The 23,644-nt window shown below is 37.2% G+C and overlaps 1 protein-coding gene across 1 annotated transcript in view; it reads left to right on the top strand.

Moving 5' to 3' along the window:
• FBXL17 (F-box and leucine rich repeat protein 17) overlaps window positions 1–23,644 on the top strand; it is a gene marked incomplete at its 3' end in the record, with an annotated part of 308,301 nt that overhangs the window by 132,447 nt on the left and 152,210 nt on the right. The gene's annotated exons all lie outside the window — the stretch shown is intronic.

Here is a 23,644-nt window from a genome sequence, read left to right as displayed (position 1 = left end):
CTTCATTGAACTTCTTGAGGTTCACATGGGCCCAATCTTGAGACTGTCCTGGTCGTTCTGGACACCATCCTTTCCCTCTATCACATCAAGTGCGCCACTCATCATAGAATCACAGAATATCCCAAGTTGGAAGGGATCCATAAGGATCATTGATTCCAATGCCTGGCAACACAGAGGTCTACCCAGAATTTCAGACAATGTGACTAAGTGCACAGCCCAAACACTTCTTAAACTCCAGCAGGCTTGGTGCAGTGACTGCTTCCCTGGGGAGCCTGTTCCAGTGTGCGACAACCATCTCAGTGAAGAACCTCTTTCTGATGTCTAGCCTAAACCTCCCCTGCCTCAGCTTGGTGTCATCTGCAAAATGCTGAGGTTACACTCAATCTCGCTGTCTACATCATTAACAAAGATATTAAACAGCATCTGTCCAATACAGAGCCTCAGGAACACCACTCATCACTGATCTGCATCTTGATAGTGGGGTACTGTATCAAAAGCCTTACAGACGTCAAGGTAGGTGCCATCAGTAGCTCTTCCCTTGTCCACTGATGCAGTCACTTCACTGTAAGAGGCCACTAGATTTGTCAGGCACAATTTGTCATTGGTGAAGCCATGTTGGTTGTCTTGAATCACTCCTCTCTCTTCTGTATTCCTTAGCATAGTTTCCAGGGGGATCCGTGGATCTTGATCTTCCCAGGTAAGACTGGCTGGTAGTTCCCAGGGTCCTTCTTCCTTTTTTACAAATCAATGTGATGCATTTTCTGCACTCGCTTCACTTAACTGCCATGACTTCTAAAATGTGATGGAGAGTGGCTTAGCAACTCATCTGGAATGCATCTCATTGGGTCCCATAGACTTATATATGTTCAGGTTTTTCAGGTGGTCTCAAACACTATCTTCATATATAGCGGGATGGACTTTGTTCCCTCAGTCCCTGCCTTGAGGGCCAGAGACTTCAGAGACATGGGAAGAGCAACCACCACTGAAGACCAAGCTGAACACCTCACCTGTCTCCACATCTATTGTCACCATTTCTCACATCTTGTCATTGTGGCTATGCTCTCTTTAGACTTCCTTTTCTGGCTATAGTACCTCTAGAAACCCTCTTTAGCATTCTTTGCATCCCTTGCTCCCATTGTGTATTGGCTTTTGTGATTCCATTTTGAGACACCATCTGGGTGGTGTCTCCCTGCTCTTCCCATGTCCTGCTTCTGCTGCCTGTACATTTCCTCCAAGCTTTAGTTTGATCAGCAGGTCCCTACTCAGCCATGTTGAGTTAATCAAGTTGATATATTTCAAATTGATTTGCATAGTTGTTACATAGTTGATACATGATTGAATAGTTAATACAGTTTAGTGTACTTCATTTACATTGTTAATGCATTTCAAATTGATTTACTTCAGTTATTTCATTGTTACAAAATCTGCTGGTGTTTGAGAATCCTGAGAAACAGGAATTGTTTTGGGGGATCTTTATGTGACATTGTTGCTTTAGGCTTGCTTGCCATCTACATGAAGATTTTGGTAATTGCACAAATTTATAGTGGCTAACCCTCCCAAACCTAAAATGAGCTAGATGGGTGTTGCTCCAAATAGTAGCAGCTAGTCATAATATTGTCTTTTGGGAGGAAAAAAATGTCAGCAGATTTACTGTTGGTACTGTGCCACAGGGCTCAAAGACTGCAAGAACACAGAAGTGTTTAGATATATAGAATGACAGATTTCAATTTAATACTATTCCTGAAAGATATTCCCAATTTTGTCCATAGCTACTACATGCACATTCTTAACATTCATAGCAGTATTTTATAAATAAAAAAATACTGTATACAATTTTGTCTATTGCTAAATCCAGATTGGTTTCTTATTTTCTAGCTATTTTTAATGTACCATAGTGCCCTAAAATAATAGATCCCTGCTACTGCTCTATTACTGCTATACTGCTACTGCTACTCCCCTATTCCTGGCAAAATTGTGCAAGTATACATGTGATTTTATTTTATTATTATTAATGTTATTTTATTTCCCTTCATATAATATCTTCTTTAAAATCTTTTTTTTTTTTTTTTCCATTGATATTGGTGTATTGGGTATTATACAACCTACAGTAACCTTTAAAGAAAGTCTCACATAAAATGTATGCTTTAGGCAGTGATTAGCCTCATAAATTCTGGTTCACAGTATGTCTGTGTAATTATTGTTAAAGCCTTAGGATATTAACAAGCTATTAACCAGTCTGTGTTTTTTTTCTTTATGTATTGTGTAATGCTTCTATAGTATCTAAGAAGAGGAAAAAAAAAAAAAAAAACGTATTTAGATATAATTAACCTAAAGAGTTTTTAAGGGATTACAAGTTGAGCCAGGCAAAATGGCATAAGCCATTCATGTTTTATTAAAGAGCTTTTTTGAATGCTTTGTACAGTCTCATGGCTGTAACAACTTGAATGTGCAATTCTACTTTATTTATTTATTTATTTATTTATTTTACTGAGTATAGTCATGATTTGGCTGCATGCTTTATGCAAGCTATGGCTTACATAATCTTTTCATTTGAGCCTTATTCTTAATTTACTCAGTTTTTTCTTATGGTAAAAGAAAGAAATTCTGAAAAGAACTAACTTCTGTAATTTGTACAAGCATATTTGAAGAGGAGATGCTCAACATCAAAATGAAAAGGTTTAAGTACTTGTAGCAGAATTTACGGATGTATATCTTTTTCCAGAGCTAAAAGAAAAAAAAAAAAAAACATTATTGGAATACTTGCAAAGCGTTGGGAAAGCACTAGAGCTGATGAGAAACTAAATGAGATTAAACATATTTCTTGCAAAAACTCCAAGTAAGACTCATTTTTAGGTTGCAATTCAATGCATTTGATGACCACATAAAATACATTTATTTAGAAAAGATGTGAGAAGTACCAGTTTGTTCTTTTTAAAGGTAGAAGCTGGTAATAATAGAGAAATAAACCTTATTTATGTTCTGTGCAAACTTGGAACTTATACACTTAGTTTTAATAAAACTAGCTTCTTTTTTAAAGCAGATTATAAATAATATTGATGAAGTCGTACTGGCAGATATAATTTATACAGGTTTTAGTAAAACCTTAAATGTTCTTTATTTTCTCTCTTAATGGAGACTAATATGATTAATACTGATAAAGAAATGCACTAGCACTTCTTCCCTGTATTGCCATTTATGTGATTAAAAGATTCCTGGAAAAAGCTGCCCAAATTAAAAATAGTAATTCTATCTTTGCAATTTTAAAATAGCAGTTGGTATTGATACTGCGAGTGTGATGTCTCCTTATTTCCCCACTTTTTTATTGTATTTAATTTATGTCCCCTTCATATTTGGAAATTAACATACATAGAAATTGTTTAGAGTATAGGGTTACTCAGGGTTGCGTATGTTTGTTTGTTTTGGTTTTCCAGTAGAGTGGATACATTCTTCAGATGTCATTGCAGTTGCACATAACTTTGAAGAATAACAAACCCTCATATGGATGGAGAACTGGACAACATTTCCAGTCTTACCTTTTTGTGAACATTTTATATCTATAGCTATACATTGTGCAATGCCAAAATGTATTTTCAGATTGTTATAACATGACTGTTAAATTATCTAGGAAGTTACTAATTACTTGACAAGGTGTAGCCCCCTAGTGCTTGTTTATCATTCCGTACAAATTACTTAGTCCTTTAATCAATGGAATCTGTGAGCTGGCCATGCACATACTGTCATTCCCTTGCAGTACAAAGTGAGCGGTTCATACCTATAGTGCTCAGCAGAATATTATTTTGGATCGTGGAAAGCTGTCAACAAGGTTGTAAGCTCCTCAGTTTACAATAGTTAATGTAGTTAACACTAGCAGCAATCATCTGTTCATGCCCTGTGTATACACTAAAATGAAAACAATCTTTTAAATGAAGAAGCTGAGATGTTCATCCTGAGCCTTGAAAGTGATTGACTAAGTTTGAGCAGAAAGGGAAAAAATATTCACCCACTTGGTCTTTGGCAAATGAGGTAAGAAGCTGTGTCCTGCTAGAGGGTTGCTCAAAATAGTTGTGCCATAGATTGCAAAGAGGAATGTTCGATCTAACATGGGAAAAAGAATACCAAAGTTAGATTGTGTCTAGGGCTTTAGGCAATGCTGTGAGAATAAATTGGTCCATGTTACTACAAATTTGCTTTCCAAAGTAGCTTGAGCAAAATATTGCTGGTGGTTGTTACTGCCTGAATACTCTGCATGGGGTACTTTTATACTTTTGTTAGGTAACATTATGGATATCATTGCATGGAGTGTGTAAAAGTGAGAGAGCAGAGTGTTACTTGTTCCTTGAAATGGTAAGAAAAAAAAAAAGCCAAGAGCTTTATGGGAGACTTGCAACAGGGTCGTAAATTCTCTATTAAGAGATTCTAACAGCAGTTAGAATAGTAAGCAGTAAGCAGTAATACGCCTAATAGAACTTGGAGCTCCTTCATCTGAAGTAGCTAATAATCTTCTGAGGGGTTTTGTGTGGAGCCATATATGGCTCCAAGTCACAAAATTAGTTAAATATAAACATGTGAATAATCCTGTGCTTCTTTTGACAGTACTAAAATCTTGTTAATCTTATTTGGATATATTCAAGTGATTAATTCAGCACATGCTGAAATACTTCATTGAATTGACTATTAAATTGGGAGAGCAGAGGAAGGAGTTGTAATCTCCTTGTTATGCAATACTTCAACATTGAAAAACTGCATTTGAATGAAACTGTTATTGTGAGGAATATGTAAAAATCAACTTTTATTTCTTTGGTGAACTGATTTAATTAGCAGAATTGCAGATGTTAGTTCAAGCACTTCACAAAGCTTTATTCCAGGATAAAAGTGCTTGGCTATGACAAGAAGCAAATGGTTGTGGAATGTCTGTACTAGCATTTATGGTACTTAAATTTATATTTCTTTAGAGTGCATTAAAACCCAGTTAAGCATATTGAACTTTTGTCTGTGGAGGCACATGAAGTCAGATGTATGTAAGTTCTGGAAGATCCGTATTTATTTATTTCTTCAGGACCTGAGTCTTATGACCACAGATTTTCTTACCTCTCATAGATTATGTTAATTTTGTTGGTGCAGTTTACTCATGTCCTATAAGAACATCATGTTCTTATCTGCCCTATAAGAACATCATAAATTCTGATTCATCTGCAGTGGATCTATGCTAAATTGTCTAAATTTCACAGTGCTAAATGGCAGTGGGAGAGGAGATACTTTCTTCACGAGTTGTTTTCTCTGTATTATTTCCCAAAAGTTTTTTTTTGTTTTGTTTTGTTTTTTACAAAAAACAAGTGATGATACAAGATGTATAAAATTTCTCTTAGCCAAAACTGAAAATTTTGTCTTGCAGTTGTACTGTAATTACACAGATACCAGACACCTAGAGTGCAGAGAGAGTTTTTTTCATCATAATATCTGTTGAAAAATGGCTACAGTTACTGGAATATGCCAGTGGTCATCTGAGGTGTGTATATTTACACTCAAGTCATGACTCAGAGGAATATAAAAACATTGACTTTTATGGATGCAGTAAAACCAGGCTGGTGTTTGTCAGGATATGTGCTTTCATTTACTGTCTTCATTACACTTGCCTCTGACCTAGGACACTACCAGAGTGTGGGGGATGTTTCAGAACCTCAGAGAGCGGCTGCGGGGCACCCTCTGACTTAGGACTCTGTGAAAGCACCCCAGAGCCCCTAGGTAGCCTAATGAAAGTGGGAGCTTTAAGAAATGATGAAATCCAGCTACTTATTTGCAAACACATTGACAATTTTACTGTTACTTCTCAATAAAGTGATCCAGAGATGTTTATAAGTTGCTGTGCGGAAACAAGTGGCCCAGATTTGTGTCACACAGTAATTTCAGAGTCCTTAAAAGAGGAAAAAAAAATGTTCCTCCTTGGTCCTAACATTCCTAATTAATAATAATAATAATTATTATTATTATTATTATAAGTATATTGTTGTAATTTTATTATATGTATATTATATTATGTAATAATAAATAAAACATTTATTATTATCATTATTATTATTATCATTGTTTGTTTTGTATTACTTTTTCTCTACACAATACTGTGTACTAATCCGGGCTGTCTATTTACCTTTCATTTACTTACTATTGAACATTTCATTCTTTAAACCACAACTAACCACTGATGTAAACGTCTTGGTTTTGTGTGTGGTGTTGTTGGTTCTGTGTTGTTTGTTGTTGTGTTTTTTTTCAAATTTAGTGTGTTTCTAAAAAGCAGGAATTACAGTTACCCATGTATACTGCTTATCTTTTTACTTTGTAATTCTGGTAATTAATACAGTTTTAGCTTATTAAATACGTTTAAGATTCACTTGCTGCTGGGAGAAAGTGGGAAAAAAAATCCTAACAGTCTTTATCATTAGGAAGCACCTAATGATACAGAAATACAGTAACTTTGCTAAATATAGCTAAGTAGAACTTTGCTAACACTGATTTGAGGTACAGGCTGGGAAATATTTGTGAATAATTTTGACAAGATAGGATTTCTGATGCCATATGGGACATTTCATAGGTTTAGATATTTGAAGGTTTTGGAGCATAGTGCTTCTTGCCTCTCATTGCTTCTAATGTAGCATTATTTACTTTGGAATGCCTCCTGTACCTTTCCCTAAAAATCTTAGTTAAAATAATGTTTGTGTAATTTTTTATTTAGACAGACAAGGTGCATAGGAAGGGAGGCCTGTCAAGAAATATTCTAGACTTAATCTGTGCTAACAGTGCTGGATTGCTGCTTTTTTGACTCAGATTAGTGCTACAATTGAGGATGCAAAGTTAAAGCTGCAAAGGAGCCTCCCCCCCGAAACACACAGTTTTCTCTATGAGGAAGTATTTGTGTGGAAAAGTCTGTGTACAAAAAATGGACACGTACTAGATGCATAAATAGTTATATATCGCCTTAAAACTGCGCACATCAGGGAGTGTTTCGACATTTCAGTTCCTCACAGCTATATCCAGAACCTGTAGAAAGAGGAACTATTGGCAGTTATTTTGGTTATGTGCATAGAAACCCATGCTTTTCATCCCATGCTTTAAAAAGTAAAGTAATAGGACAGTGTTGCCAAGCGCATGTACTCTGATCTGCTCTGCTTTCTGGATCTGCCAGCTGCAGACCAGCTGTGCTGACTTGAGCATTGCCAAGAGTCAGCCCTGCAAAGAGACTCTGTGCAAACAGGCTGTGGCAGGGGGAGCTCAGATCAATGAAATTTGTTCTTCTCTGACCTCTTATGAAGGAGTGAGATAGGTAAATTGGGTCCCAGTGACAACCTCACTTGGAATATGTGTAAGAATCCAAAAAGCATATGTGATTTCAGTAAGTACTGCATCAAGCAGTTCTGGAGTGTCTTAGACAAGCCAGGCAAAATGACTGTGTCTGCTGTTAGTATGGTCATGTTATGATTAACCCCAATGAGCTGGAATAGTGCATTGCTACACATAGTATCGTTTCCTTCTGTTTTGTGTCTGCATTTCTGCTTCTGCCTTTATGATTACCGTGGAAAAAGTTACAACTAAAACATCTTGACTTGTCTTGATTTATGCTCTGATACGGTTTGATAAATAGCTGGTTTAGAATTCCATGTTTGAAAATATAAAATTTTCAGCCTATTGATTCTAATGGGAATTTTCCTTTGCTTCCGTATCACCAGTAAGTTAGCAGCAGAAAATGATAGAAAGGAAAGGTGGTGATGAGAGACAGATGACTGTAAGCCCAGCTGCATAATCAGATTGTAAATCCATTGAGGTGGAGTGGTTAGGAGATAAAGCATAAGAACAAAACAGAGGACACCAATATTTACTGAGGGCACCAAAATCACCATATGAAACTGCTGTCTATAGAAAGCATTATAAGGATATAATAATGGTTTTGCATCAGACCATTTCCATTTGTTTTTTACTCTGTTATTGATGTCATGTTTTTCAGATGTAGTCTTGGAACTTGCCAATCTTTTTTCATATAAAAAGCACGTTGAGCTGTGAATTATGTAAATAAACTTCCATATTCATGGTTTCTCTGAAAAGACAGAGACATTTCTTTGTCAGTATGTAGTGTTGTTGCTACAAGTATTTTTACTGTACTCTCACTTGGGCATTTGTGTGGAGCTTGTATCTTCCCAAAGCCATGACCTTGACTCATGTTATCACTGTGTTAGCTGCAGGCTATGAGCCTACCAATAGTCCTTTCTGCCCTTCTGCTGAATCTTCGGTCTCTGGTGTCAGGATGCTTTTCTTATGCTTGTTCTGCTCATACCTGGTACTCATAAAAAACAGGTACTCATACCTGTTTTCTCTCTGTCTCATTATGTAGAGGTGGCTTGTTGTTTTCCCTGCTCTAAACTTACTCTGTTAAAGGGGCCTGTAAAGTCATATGTAGTTGCATAAAAACTCCAGGACTTGTCTTTGTGAGTAGTTGCTTTTTTGAGATGAGGAGATTTTCTTAACTTAAATAAACTTCCCCAGATCCTATTAGCATTCACATACTGAAGTCAGGTTTGTGTTTCAACACCTTTCCAGCTTCTTCCTGTTCACTTTTACACATGTAATTTTTCACACTCAAAATTCTTCCTTTGTCTGATGTACTTGTTATCCCTCCCAATAGGACCATTCTTCAAACTGCCTCCTGTAGCTTTTACAATTAAAAGAATAATACTGCTGTCTCCTAGACTGCTAAATCTATTTTTATTGTTCTCATCCATCACCTGTATCCCTGCAGATCTTGTGTTGATCCCTGTTCTGAAAACTGACAAATCAGAGCATCTCAACATTGTGAATCTTGTAACCACTCGTGGACATGCCAGTGGTGGAATGGGGCCTTTCCCTGGCTGGATCTGTGTGCCTGCTGGGCTGGCATGAGAGCGCAGTGCATTGGGGGAGACATTTCTGAATGGGGATGAGGCTGTGTGGGAGGGGAGGTGCCCGGTGCTGTAGGACACTCGTTCCTCCCATGCTTGCTTGTGAGAAAAATCTCAATAATTTTTTTCGGAGAGGATCATCTGTGAAGCTATTTTATTTGTGATTGCAGTGGCAAGCATTCTGCATGCAGGAGTGCCCAGCAAAAGTATATCATAATGTTATATTCCCTATTTGCAGAACCTCTCTCAATTATTTTTCAACGGTCTTGGGAACCTGAAAAGGTCCCAGTTGACTGGAAGCTGGCAAATGCTGTGCCAGTTTTCAAGACGGGCAAGAAAGAAAACCCCGGTAACTACAGGTCTGTCAGTTTCACATTAGTGCCTGGTAAAATTATGGAGAAAATTATCCTAGAAGTTACTGAAGCACATGTAACTCACAATGCAGTCATACATCACAGCCAACATGGGTTCACAAGGGGTAGGTGTGTTTAACAAATTTGATTTCCTTTTATGATAAGATCACCCATCTAGTCGGTCAAGGGAAGCCACCTGATGTGATCTTTTTGAATTTCAGTAAAGCTTTCAATCCAGGTTCCCATAGGATCCTACTGGACAGAATGTCCAGAACACAGCTAGATAAAAACAATATACGATGGGTGAGCAATTGGCTGGTGGGTTACATCATGTAAATGGAGTTACATCACGCTGACGGCCAGTCACTAGTGGGGTTCCCCAGGGCTCTGTTTTAGGGCCAGTTCTTTTCAATGTTTTCATAAACGATTTGAATGTAGGACTAGAAGGTGTTCTGAGTAAATTTGCTGATGATACTAAACTGGAAGGAGTTCTTGACTCTGTTGAGCATGGAAAAGCCTTGCAGAGAGATGTGGACAGATTGGAGGGCTGGGCAGTCAGCAGCTGCATGAAGTTTGGCAAGAGCGGGTGCTGGATCCTGCACCTGGGAAGGGGCAACCCTGGCTGTGTGTACAGACTGGGTGACGAGACGCTGGAGAGCAGCCCCACAGAGAGGGATCGGGGGTTGTGGTTGATAGCAAACTGAATATGAGCCAGCAGTGTGCCTGGCAGCCAGGAGGGCCAACCGTACCCTGGGTTGCATCAAGCACGGCACCTCTAGTCAGTCGAGGGAGGTGATTGTCCCGCTCTACTCTGCATTGGTCCGGCCTCACATTGGGCACTGTGTGCAGTTCTGGGCACCACAGTACAAAAAGGACATGAAACTATTGGAGAGTGTCCAGAGAAGGGCAACTAAGATGGTGAAAGGCCTAGAGGGGAAGACGTACAAGGAGCGGCTGCGGTCACTGGGCCTGTTCAGCCTGGAAAAGAGGAGGCTGAAGGGGGACCTCATCATGACCTACAGCTTCCTCATGAGGGGGAGTGGAGGGGAAGGTGCCAATCTATTCTCTTTAGTGACCAGCAATAGGACCCAAGGGAATAGTGTCAAGCTGCGACAGGGGAGGTTCAGGCTGGATATAAGGAGAAGCTTCTTCACTGAGAGGGTGGTTGCACACTGGAGCAGGATCCCTGGGGATGTAGTCATGGCATAAAGCCTGTCAGAGTTTAAGAAGTGTTTGGACTGTGCTCTTAGTCATGTGGTCTAAATTTTTGGATACACCTGTGTGGTGCCAGGAGTTGGGTTCAGTGATCCGCGTGGGCCCCTTCCAACTCGGGACATTCTGTGATTCTGTGATTCTATGGTAGGGAGTAGATGATAGGTGAGGATGTCTGCTTAGATTGCATTATTGTGCTTACACTTTGACCAACACCTTTCAGCAAGCCTGTGGTGGGATATTTTGAAAACGGATTTGTGAAATACAGCTAAGAAACATTGATTTTCAGTTGTTAGTACAACTGAAACTTATATTAATCTCATTAGGCAGTCCCAATCAGTATTTTAGAATATAATTATTTGTCCACATTGGTCGATTTGTTTGAGGCTTCAACTAAGGTGTATGAAAAACTAATTATCCATATGCATCAGTACCTGATTTCTTTCACTCTTGTACGAATCAAGTTATTATGACAAGCAGACATTTCACTGCCTTTGAGAACAGTGGATCATTTCACAGCTTTCGTACTTGTTATCTTGTTAAAGATGGTGTAGTGTCTAGAGGGGAAGACAGGCGAGGAGTGGCTGATGTCCCTTGGTTTGTTCAGCCCCGAGCAGAGCAGGCTGAGGGGAGGCCTCATGGTGGCCTGCAGCTCCCTCACGAGGGGAGTGGAGGGGCAGGCGCTGAGCTCTGCTCTCTGGGGACAGCAACAGGACCTGAGGGAACGGCATGGAGCTGGGACAGGGGAGGGTCAGGCTGGGGGTTAGGGAAAGGGTCTGCACCCAGAGGTGGTCAGGCACTGGGACAGGCTCCCCAGGGTGGTGGTCATTGCACCAAGCCTGCTGGAGTTCAAGAAATGTTTGGACAACACTCTCAGACGGTCCGATGGTCTGATTTGGTCTAATTTTTGGGTGGTCTTGTGTGATGCCAGTAGTTAGACTTAACAATCCTTATGGGTCCCTTCCACCTTGGGACATTCTATGATTCTATGATCGTGAAATCTCTCAATAAATTTGTTTAAAACTAACTGTCTTCCCTGAATATTCTTGACATAAAGCTTCAGAGTTTTTAATACTTTTTTTTTTTTTTTTTACTTTGTAGTACCACAGTTTAGACTCATTGCTTGGTGTCTTGCTTCCAGACTGAATGAAGACTCTGTAATATGAAAACACATTTAAGTGGTGCTTTCTCAGGCCTGAATTCCAGTTTCCTGATGTTAGATGGCTATTTCAAAACTATTGCTAGTTCTGAAAAAATGCAGAACACTTTCTTTTTCAACCAAAATCAGTCTCTAGGCTTTTATAATATTGAGAAAGAATAGAAGAATGGTCACATTGGAAAGTCAGAGTCAATGCAGTAAAGGTCAATGAAACGTTATGCAGCTGCAGATTGCCTTAATTGTTATAAAAGTTTCTGTTAGGGGCATCCTTTTGAGTATATTATAATTTACAGTGCAAGACTGAAGCTACTGTCTTCCCTAGCAGTGAAATGGGGTGCTCAAAAGAAACCTTGCTCAAATCTAGGGAGAATCATTAAATGAAATCATCTCAATAATTTCTCAATTATGGAGAAAGCATCTCAATAAATGCAGTTTTCCTTTTGGCATAAGAGACTGAAGATACTAGTTTAACCTTTAAGGACATCAGGGACTCCAATTTCATTTTTCTTTTTACAATCATACAATGCCAAAGTACTTCCAAAAATATTAGCCTTTATGACAAGATCCAAAACTATTTTTGTCCAGGACTTGTTACTCTTGATTACAGATGGTTGTTTGGTTGTTCTGTAGGTTGTATATATTGGAAAGCAGACTTACATGCCTGTGGTTGACCTGCAGCCTTATTGTACATGGTAGGTTTTTCTACCAGCTCTTAAAATTCTTCCAGTACCAGATGGCAACACCTCTGTGGAAATCTGCTGAAAACATAGGAACTTTGTATGGATTCTAGGGAAACAGTGTCTAAGCGAATCCAAAGTGGTTGCAAATTTGGCTCACAATTAAAATATTTAACACACAGCAAACTTATATATGGTAAATGTCATGTAGTGGACAAGTAAGTCCCACGCTCATATTTCATTGTATTAGTAGGTGGATTTTTTTAGATAGAGCTTTTAGTTTTTAACTAAAAAAAAAAAAAAAAAAAAAGAGATGTAATTTACCCAGGAAAATTCTCAAGATAAACTGGTCCTATCTTCTTGAATATCGGAAAGGAAAATTTATCTTTTAAATTATATTAACTAAATAAGGGTGCAGAAGTTATTATTGCAACAGGATTGCTCTGACATTATTTGATTATGCATTTTGTGAAAATAATCTTGGTATGTTTTGTCTGTTTTATCATGTGTTATTAAAAATGTTTTTCTGAATGTGTAACTTTACATTCTGAAGTTCATTGTTGGAGTCATCATCAGCTGCCTACTAAGGTGTCTCCCTGTTGTTTCTTTTAACATATGATGAAAGAGATCAACATCTCATTAAATTTAAGTATACACTGTAGTAAAATAGAACTGGTGCTATAGAATTTCACATATTTTTCATCTGTGTTTTGTAGACTTTTATTGCATTTGAAATTTTAAAAAAGAGGTGACAGCCATGAAAAGATTTGATATATATATATTTTTTTATTACTATAATACTGGTTGCTTCAGGGCAAGTTATGATAAGGTGGCAAGCCACAGTCAGCATAATGTTAACACTTTCAATTCTCCATTTATTTTACAATGCTTTTGAGTTGATAAGACAGTTAAGCAATGACCAAGCTGGCTTGGCTGAAAGTTTCCAACTTTTGTATTTGCAATAATGATACAGAAAGTGTATTCATTACTAACCAGGTGAAACTATTCTATCATCACTCATACATCAGAGTTCTTGTAACATGAGCTAAATCTGTAACTGACAGGTATGCATTTGAGAATCATCTAAAAGATTTTTTGCTTCTTTAGCAGGATTATGTCTTGGTCCTACTTTAGGGTGTCAAGATTTTTTATGTATTTTCTGCATAATAAGACTTTTATTAAAAACGTACACCTTCACTAACTGCTGCAGAGCTTCTCCATAGTTACTTTGTGACACAAGAAGAAAACCTTAAAAAATCCATCCTCGGTGCTCCAGCCTTTTTCCCTGCTTTCTGGTGTGTGGTGTTCCCAAGGGTCAGTTCTGCTAGTAAAAAATGAGGCAAAGAGATCATTGAGGCCTTTTCCCTATTCTGAGTCAGCAGGTCCACTGCTGACTCAGCAGTGGGAATTTTTCTCTAGCTTTCCTTTTGTCACCTGTCTACATATAGAAACCCTTCTTGTTGTCTTTGATATCCCCTGCCAGATTCAATTCCACTTAGGCTTTGTCTTGCATAAGATCTTCCCCAGATGCTTAAGACAATGTCTCTGTTTTCCTCCCAAGTTACCTCTCCCTGGTTCCACTTTCTGCATGTTTCCTTTTGATGTTTGAGTTTTGCTTCCAATTTATAATTCTTGTGTAGAGAAAGACTTGCGCAGACAATGCAGGTATTTCTCCTGCTCATTCAAACTATTAAATAATTATCAAAGGATTTAAGCAAACATACTTTATTCCATTTCTTTCCAGGAGGAAAATATCCACTTGCTTCAGGAAGAGCTGCATTTCTGATATGTGTAGTGTTGAATTTCCTGAGACAGATTTATCAAACTTTATATGAATGTTTCTGTGTATGATACCAACCAGTAGAACAGACCAGTGTAGCTGGAACAGTTTCCTGAACCAGCCACAACTGTGAGAAAAGAGCGTTTACAGATTTTTTAAAAAAATTATGAGCTTTCTAAAGCTGTATTGGCTAGATTGTGTGCTGTCAGCAAGAATATTGTTTTCAGTTCTTTGTCTTTTAAATACTGCGTAGGGACCTAAGTATGGTATAATTGATACATACAGAAAAATTTTGAGTTTTATATTCTTTAATTTGCCACAGTTAGATGGAATAGTAGAATGAGACTCAGAAAGATATTTTCCTCTGAGAATGATACAGATTATTGTCTGAATATTTACACCTCCTAAACAGTTTTTGTAGTATATTTTCAAACAGAGCTGGTTATATAGCCAAGATGTTGTTGTAGAATAATATTTTAAGAAAGAAAAGACCTTTGCAGTTGTTTTATTAATATAGTTTTAACACAGACCATATTTATATATGCTGTTCTGCTTAAAATCATAAAATTTATTTTGGGACAAGAGACACTATGCAATGATTCCTTGCTCACTGAGGGCATTGATGTTTACCGCATAAAGACCTAATAGTTTTTCTAACAAACCATAAACACTTATGTTGCTACACAGTCTTTCTTAGTAGATGTTTAACAGAATTCATATGTAGCATATGTGTTTAGAGAGCAAATGATGCCTCTTCTTCTTAAGGCGTTTAAGCTTCTTAACAAAAGCCATTCCCTTACACCATTGTCAGGTATCATGTAAAGTTCTCTCAGGGCATGAAAAGAGAAAGCAGAACTGTTACTAATTAACACAATCATTTGCCATTACTAAGAAATATTTCTTAGAAGTCTGAGTGGGTTGTATATATGTGTTCACGTGTGTATGCATATTTGTCTAAATATATATATATTTCATTTACTTAATAGTATGATCTTGTCTGAGTTGCATTGGAATTTCTGTACAAATATGTTCTGTGCCTTTTCCATACATCAGAGCAACATACTGTTTTCAAAATGCTTCCTGCAAGAGCAATACAAAGATCAAGAATTCCAAAGCAAGTTTAACTGAGTCCTATGCTGTGAACTATCATAGAATCATAGAATCATAGAATATCCTGAGTTGGAAGGGACCCTTAAGGATCATCAAGTCCAACTCTTGACACCGCACAGGTCTACCCAAAAGTTCAGACCATGTGCCTAAGTTCACAGTCCAATCTCTTCTTAAATTCAGACAGGCTCGGTGCAGTGACCACTTCCCTGGGGAGCCTGTTCCAGTGTGCAACCACCCTCTCTGTGAAGAACCCCCTCCTGACGTCCAGCCTAAATTTCCCCTGCCTCAGCTTAACCCCGTTCCCGTGGGTCCTGTCACTAGTGTTAATGGAGAAAAGGTCTCCTGCCTCTCGAATGGAGAATGGAGCTTTGGTGTTAGGGTTGGTGTGTCCTTAAGAGAGACATTGACATACAGGAAGGAGTACCATGAAGGGCACCAAGATGATCAAGGATCTGGCACACCTCTTCTATAAGGAGAGACTGAAAGAGCTGGTACTGTTCAGCCTTGAGAAGAGTCTTGGGGGATCTTATCAGTGTGTATAAATACCTGAAGGAAAGGTGCAAAGAAGATGAAGGCACTAGTGCCCAGGGACAGGACAAGAGGCAATGGGCATATAAAGAAATGCTTTCCCTCCCTGAGGGTGATTGAGCAATAGAACAGGTTGCCCAGAGACATTATATAGTTTCCATTCTTGAGATATTCCAGAATCCCCTTGACATGGTTCTAGGCAACCTGCTCTAGGTATTCCTGCATGAGTTAGGGGCTTGGACCGAACCACCTCCAGAGGTTCCTTCCAACCTCTACCATTCTGAGATTCTTTCTTTGGTTACCTTGTGGTAACCTTTGGTTATATGTATGTCCTATTGCAAAGATTAAATATGACATCTTGGCAGGATTAAAGTTATCTAGAATAGAATGTAGGTACCCTAAAAGTGGATTTGTACACTCTAAGAGGACAAATAGAAAACAGTAAAAGGTAAAAGTGCTTAATGGGTAGACTCCTAGACTTGTCAATATTAAATGCAAGCCCATATACTGTCACACAAACAGAAAGACTTGCATTTATACACATGCCTTTTTCCTATGTTGAACTGGTATGAATAGTTCTATAGATAAGACATTTTGATACTAATGGAAAGGAAACAAAATAATAAACCTGGTATGTCAGAAACAGAGGCTTGTTTTGTAGAGAAGAAGGTAAGTAAGCATCTTTGTCAAGATGGTCTGTAACACATCACTGAGTGACTCATCTCAACTTTTGTGTCTACCCCTTTGAATGTTCCCACAAAGTGCAGTAGTGGAGAATGTTATACTTGAGACTAATTAAGGTGATTTCTAGGTTTCATATGTATTTATTTTAAAGTTTGAGCTAGGGCAATATATGCTATACCAACTAAGTTGGTTCTAAAGCAAAGTAAATGGAGCTGACAGTTATAGATGAAAGAATTATAGAATGGAATGATAGAGTGCACTGAATTAAGATATTATGTATTTAATGGTTTATATAGAGCTCTTTTCATGGACAGAGCAGCATAATGGACTAATAAGTAGGTTTTAGGTTCATAATGGCAGCTTGAGTATTCTACAGCCAGGTGGAATAAAATCATTGTAACCATTCAGTAGTGGAAACTGCTTGGCTCATAGATGGATGTCCCACTGTGCTTTTCAGCACTGAATTCTCCGTGTTAATTCATTTAACATTTCACCAAAAGATTGTGTACTTTTCTATCTTTTCACCCTTTCTAAATTTATTAATTTATTGAAGAGGAGTATGGATATTCAATATATGATTTACTATTACTTCTGTTTTTCTGCAAGAGATGTAGGTTCTTAAGTCTGTTTTTCCCCCATATTGGAAATGAGTTATGCAAGTGTATTAAGGACAAAATAACCTTATTGGTTTATTTATGACTGATTCACAAAATTCCAGTGTAGGTGTTCACTGGTCTCATGTAATACATTACAATGTCATATTCAAGAAATTTAAACCAGTTTGTCTAGTTCTTTGTTCAGAAACATATTCACAGAATCATAGAGACATAGAATATCTTGAGTGGAAAATGAGCCACAAGGATCATCGAGTCCAGCTCCTGGCATCACACAGGACCATCCAAAAAAATGAACTTTGTGTCTAAGAGAGTTGTTCAAACATTTCTTGAACTCCAGCAGGCTTGGTGCCATGACCACCACCCTGGGGAGCCTGTCCCAGTGCCTGACCACCTCTGGATGCAGACCCTTTCCCTAACCCCCAGCTCCCCTGTCCCAGCTCCATTCCCTCAGGTCCTGTTGCTGTCCCCAGAGAGCAGTGCTCAGCGCCTGCCCCTCCACTCCCCTCGTGAGGGAGCTGCAGGCCACCATGAGGCCTCCCCTCAGCCTGCTCTGCTCGGGGCTGAACAAACCAAGGGACCTCAGCCACTCCTCATACATCTTGCCCTTCAGACCCCTCATCATCTTTGTAGTCCTCCTTTGGACACTCTCTAATAATTTTATGTCTTTATACTGTTATGCCCAAACCTGCACACCATGCACAAGGTGAGGCCACACCCATGCAGAGCAGAGCAGGAAAATCACTTATCTATATCAGCTAGCAGTTCTGTGCTTTATGCACCCCAGGATACAGTTGGCCCTTTTGGCTGCCAGGGCACATTGCTGACTCATATTCAAGTCACTGTCAGCCAAAACCCCCAGATCCCTCTCTATAAACCTCTCATCCCCCAGTCTGTACCTACAGTCAGGGCCAGTTCCAGCTAGTTCCATCTCAGCTGCAAAATGCAGCACACACTCTTGTTAAACTTGATATTGTTGGTGATTGCCCAGCCTTTTAATTTTTCAAGATCTCTCTGCAAGGTCTCTCCACCCTTGAGAGGGTAGTCAACAGCTCCTCCCAATTTAGTGTCATCTGCAAACCTAGTATACCTTGAAGTCCTGTGTCAAAGTCATTTATGATAACACTGAGGAGAACTGGCCCTAAATGGAGCTCAGTGGAACCCCACCAGTGACTGGCCACCAGCCTGATGTAACTCCATTTACTATAACCCTTTGATTCCTACCCATCAGCCAATTCACACATTTTATTTAGCTGTGTGCTGGACATTTTGTCTTGAAGGATAATGTGAGAAACAGTATTGAAAATGCAGTACCTCAAAAGTGTTTAGTTTAGTGCTTTGCTGGACAAGGATGGACTTAAACATTGTGCTTTCCTGTTTTCTTCCTCGTATGAACCAGTTTCACAGTGTATGTCCATGTTATTATTACTCCGTAATTTCTGGTACTCTAAGTTCTACTTTCTTTAGTCTTTGGCCCATGTTTCTTCAATGAGTGTATGTATTTTGTAGCTGCATCTTTTTGATGTCAGCCCAATTCCCAGCTTAACTTCTGATCTTTTTTTTTTTTTGAAGCCTACTTTGTCCTTTGTCTTCACATATAGTAAATGCAGATGTCTTTCCCAATTTTCTTCCTCCTTTTCCCAGTTTAAGGCTCCCTCAGTTGATTCCAGGCAGTCATGTAAAACAAGAACAATCTCTTTTGCTAGTGTCTCTCAAATGCTGAACGTTTAAAAACCCAAGTCTTCAGTTTTCATAAGCTTGTCAATTTTTCCCACTTGCTGTGGGAAGAATCTGTTATCATCAAGCAGTTTGTGTAAGTGTTACAGAGCTAATTTTAGTCTTAATTTCTTTATATTTCATACTACAGCATAAAATGGAATTATTAGTTTGATTTTCATAATAGAGGATACATTTGAAGTCTTACAATAATTTTTAATTATTTGTAAATTGACCGAACTTGTGAAAGCCTCCAAGTATGATTGAAAGTCGTAATGACACTGTGTAATCAGATTAAAGTATTATCCTTGGAGTTATTAGGAAATTTTGTAAAATGGATTTTTCTGCTTTACTGTTACCTTCTGTATGCCGTCTGTTTACATTATCCCCAACCTGAAGGGAGAAACAAAAACAAAACAGAACAAAACAAACAAACAAACAAACTGTATATGATAAAACAAGAACATTGTTTTGAAAATTGTTCTTTCTCTGTCATTTATGAACTCAGTACCATATTTTTTTTCATTTTTAAATGTGGGATACTGACTTCAAACCCTAAGTTCAATAAGAAATTACGAGACCTGTGTACCACTGGGAATTTAAGAAGAAAGGAGGGAGTACCCAAACAGAGATTGGAGAAAAACGTTGCTACTTTTTAATGTTCCTAGAAGCCACATTAAATTATGTGGTAAAGCAAGAAAAGAAGTATTCCATACCAATGCAGTCCTGACTGCAGACATTGGGAAAATTAAGTTTTATGTTCCAAGTACAAATAGGAATATTACAGCTTTTTGTACTCTTCCCACAGCTAATGTGTTTCCCTTGAATAGCTGTCTGCACTTGTACGAACAGTGTTCAGCAATTGGTCAGTAGCACAGTTTCAAACTCTGAATCCAGCCAAATTCACAGCAGATTCAAGCTTCCTAGTTTGTAGATACACAAAATGAAGTTACAGTTGAATAGTGGCTGCCTAACATTCCAGTTTGTATGCCTGTATAAATTTCTGTCTTCAACAGTGCAAGTGTACATACGAATAGCTTTAAAATGTTTCAGTGTTGCTTAAGCAACATGTTATTATGTTACATGTCTTAACATATGTTAAGAATTGTGGAGTTTTGTGTATAACAGCTTTATTTTCCATTATAGGCTATAAAATTATTTTCTTGCCTAATTTGTTTTATTCAAACATTTAGTGATGTGTGTAAAATTGTACTTCAGTAACAATGAAATTCAATTATGATAAATGATGATTTATATTTAATGTCATACTGAATTTATAATATTTTTTAAATCAAAGACCTTAACTTATTAGGAACTTGAAGGAATGGAATGACAAATCAAAACCACCTTAAAAGTAAGTCAGTTTTAAATGTTGCAGTGCCACCAAGTCTTAAAGAGTGCAATAAATCAATAGGCAATTGTACAGTTTATTAGAGGTGTTGTAGGCAAAAATTAATAAATTTGTAATTGCATTTTGAAGTGCCAGCTCAAAATTTATCCTTGAACATGTACTACAGTAGGAACAATCAGAAAATCAATTAACCAGCCTTTTCATGTGATATTAGTTTACAGGAATTGTATTTGTATTCAATGCAGAGTCTTCAGGAAAAAGAAGTGTAACTAAGGAAAAGCATCTGATTGAGACAATATAAACCAATAATCATGGGTGATTAAAGTAAGATATCGTAGCATACCAATTACAACTCAGACATTTCTGTAACACACTGACTCAGATGTAGGGTCATCTGTCTGTTTTTGTATCTTTAGAATAAAGTATTTTCTTAGGATAGTTTGATTTTTTCATATAATCAGAATGCGTAGTTGTTTTTCTAAAGTGACCTTGGTATATCTTATCTGAAACTGTCCATTGGGAAGTAAAAGGATTATAAGGTATTCTTAAAAAAAAAATAAAAATAGGTCGAGTTGAAGCTTATATTTGTGCAGGTTTAAAATATCTGCATGTAAGTTTTCCCATTTCTAGAGAAGACTTTTTGTCTTGAAAAATGAACAAAAAATGAGATAAGAGTGACATTTATTTTAAGAATGAATCTCTGTTAACAGACTTCACACAAACTTCCAACAAGTATTTTTAGTCAAATCTGAACAAATACTGCCTTCTGTCTTTCTTAGTGTTCAGGCAATATATGTATTTTAATACTTAACTAATTCTGAGAAAATACTTAACATCATTCTGAGAAAGACATATTGAATAATAATATAATTTTAATCTAAATTAGATCTGTAATTTGTTGTAGAAGGCATTTTAATACTATTACATTAGCTCAAATTCTCATTTTATATTGTTATTGATGTGTATTAATTGTTTAAGACAAATAATTGAAGTAATTCTAAAAAATTATATAAGATGAAATCAATAATGAAGGACTTTGTGACTCCTGTTTTTCACTAAGTTGAAAACTAAGTTTTTATTTGATAAGGTTTTAGTCCCATAACCCTTTTTGGCTTGTTTCTGTCTGTATTCTGAAAATTGCTGTCTGCCCATAGTGCTTATATGTATGAATTCATTGGTTTGTTCTAGTGTGAAACAGGTCATTCTGAAACCGAGAAATGTTACTGAGCTTCAAGCAGCTGGTTTTGGTGTTGTTTGTTTTTTGTTTGTTTATTTGTTGTTTTTCTGCTCAAATTAGTCTGTTGAAAATGAGAAGAGCTCAGTTTAGCACTTGTTCGACTTTGCTTCATTGTCACAGCTAGAAACCTAATTCTAATATGAAGTGTCACCTGACTGTATATGCACTATGGGAAAATAGTCTTGTAACCAAACAGTCTTGTAACCAATAGTCTTGTAACCAGTTTTACTAGACTAATTTTTAGAAAGATTAAAACGTCTTCCAAAGTTCAAGGTTTTGTTTTGATATTCAGTTTTCAAAGAAAAATATTTGTCAGTCTTTGACCCTTCCAGGTTTTGTGTTTTCTCCTAATTTTCAATCTCCAGTTTGCAGCACTTTTTGACAAATGCAGTGTCTTGTGTATAATTAAATCTCTTACTTTAGCCCTGATTCTGCCTTCTTGTTAGAAGTCATTGTGCCTCATTTTGAAATGCATAACTCTTAAATCTGTGCTTTTTATTTTGTCCATGTAAACTTGTGCGCTTCTTCCGTCTGTGTTATTTGTGCATACAAATTTGAGAGCAAGAGGAGGATGGTAGGCTACATGAATGGACCTCTTCATTTCAGTCACGCTGTGCTCATCATGAGCACATCAGCTCAGCAGTTTTCATCTAGCAAGAGGCTTAAAATACTGTGTGATTCACTATCCATGCACCAATAAGCTGACCTGTAAGCTTGATTCTGTAGCATCTCACTACCTAACAAAGAAGACTGATCATGGACTGTGATGCAGGAAAGAATTTGAGACATTTAAAATATGTTGAACTTCAGTTTCAAATTCAGAAACTAGTCTTAGGGGAAAAAGTGGCTGGTTATAAATCAAACAACAAGGTACAAATCGTGGCAGCTGTATAAACATTTATTTTGTCAGCAAATTAAGTAAATGCTGATTATACCTCACAGTACATGAAGATGCATCCAGGAGACACATTAATTACCTCCTATACACATTCAAATACTAAAATAAAATGTACAATGTTCTGTTCCTTTCACTATTTTCAGTTAGTTCTAAAAGGATTCAGTAGTACCAATCTGATCATTCATTCAGGCTATGCTCATACACCTAGAAGTTCAGAGTAATAAAACCTATTGCCTGTTTTCCAAATATAGTGCTTACCCATAAACAACAAAATTAGCATTTTAACTAAATTTATATATTTTTTAGCATCTTCAAATAAGATGCTGAAAGAAGAGTAAACTGAATAGTATCTTTCCCAAGTAGTATTTTGAAAGTCTACTAAGTGAAATCATAGTGAAAATTAAGTGAATAGACTTTCCACAGAGAATTTGTATGACTTTTTTTCACTGTAGTTACTAATTTCTTTATCCATAATTGGATCAAATATATTTGTTAAGTATAAAAGTGGAATTTGGAAAGCAAATACATAGAAGTCAAGAATCCCTTAATATCAGAGGAGAAATTCTCTCTTAATCTGCTTGCTATTACTTATCCTCTAATGTTATTTAATTTAATTTAATTTACAAAAGGAAGATTGCCCAAGTTCTTTGCAACTTAGTCATATGCCTGTTCCCTTTAAGCAGTGAATGAGTGAAGAAAATATATATATTTTTTATAACATCTGAAGCCACATACAATGTACATATAAGTACATAGATAAAATGTAAGGGACACAAACTTACACTTTTGCCCTCTGAAATGTGAAATGGATAATCTTTGTTATTTCAGTAATAACATTGGATTAATTCTAGAATGTATTTATTTATTTGTTTATTCATTTTTGTCATAGTTTTAGTCAAAGTAATGAAGGAGATGAAGAATTCAGTTGGGATGCTGTTCTCAGCAGGTCTTCTTCATTGAAGGTCTGGAAATATAAGTGTTAAGTCCTATTTGACAACTATTTCTGACCTAGAGAACTTCCAGAAGACAGTCATTTTCAATTCTGAGACTTATGTGATTGGAGCTAATGTGCTCCAGCCACTTTGAACTGTAGGCTAGATTAGCTGCAGTTACCTTAACGGATCTGTACAAGCCTTGAGAGTTTTTCTAGAAACTTGTTACTAAACAGCTTTGGGTTTGAATTTAGTTAACATGTGGTGGTTTTAAGTTAACAGATTTAGACATCCTAAACTTACAAGACTACTCTGTTGCCTCAGATCACTTTAGTTTTGTTCTTATTTTTCAAGTCTTATTGACACACATCAACAAGACCAACACTGAATGATATAATCATCTGATGAACTGATTTTGTCAAAAACAACTTCAAGTTTCATTTGAACTATGTCTATTTGATTTTGTAAAAAT

This window comes from Aythya marila, assembly GCF_965140915.1.
Source record: "Aythya marila genome assembly, chromosome: Z".
Taxonomy (NCBI): domain Eukaryota; kingdom Metazoa; phylum Chordata; class Aves; order Anseriformes; family Anatidae; genus Aythya; species Aythya marila.
This window is presented reverse-complemented; position numbering and strand designations above follow the sequence as displayed.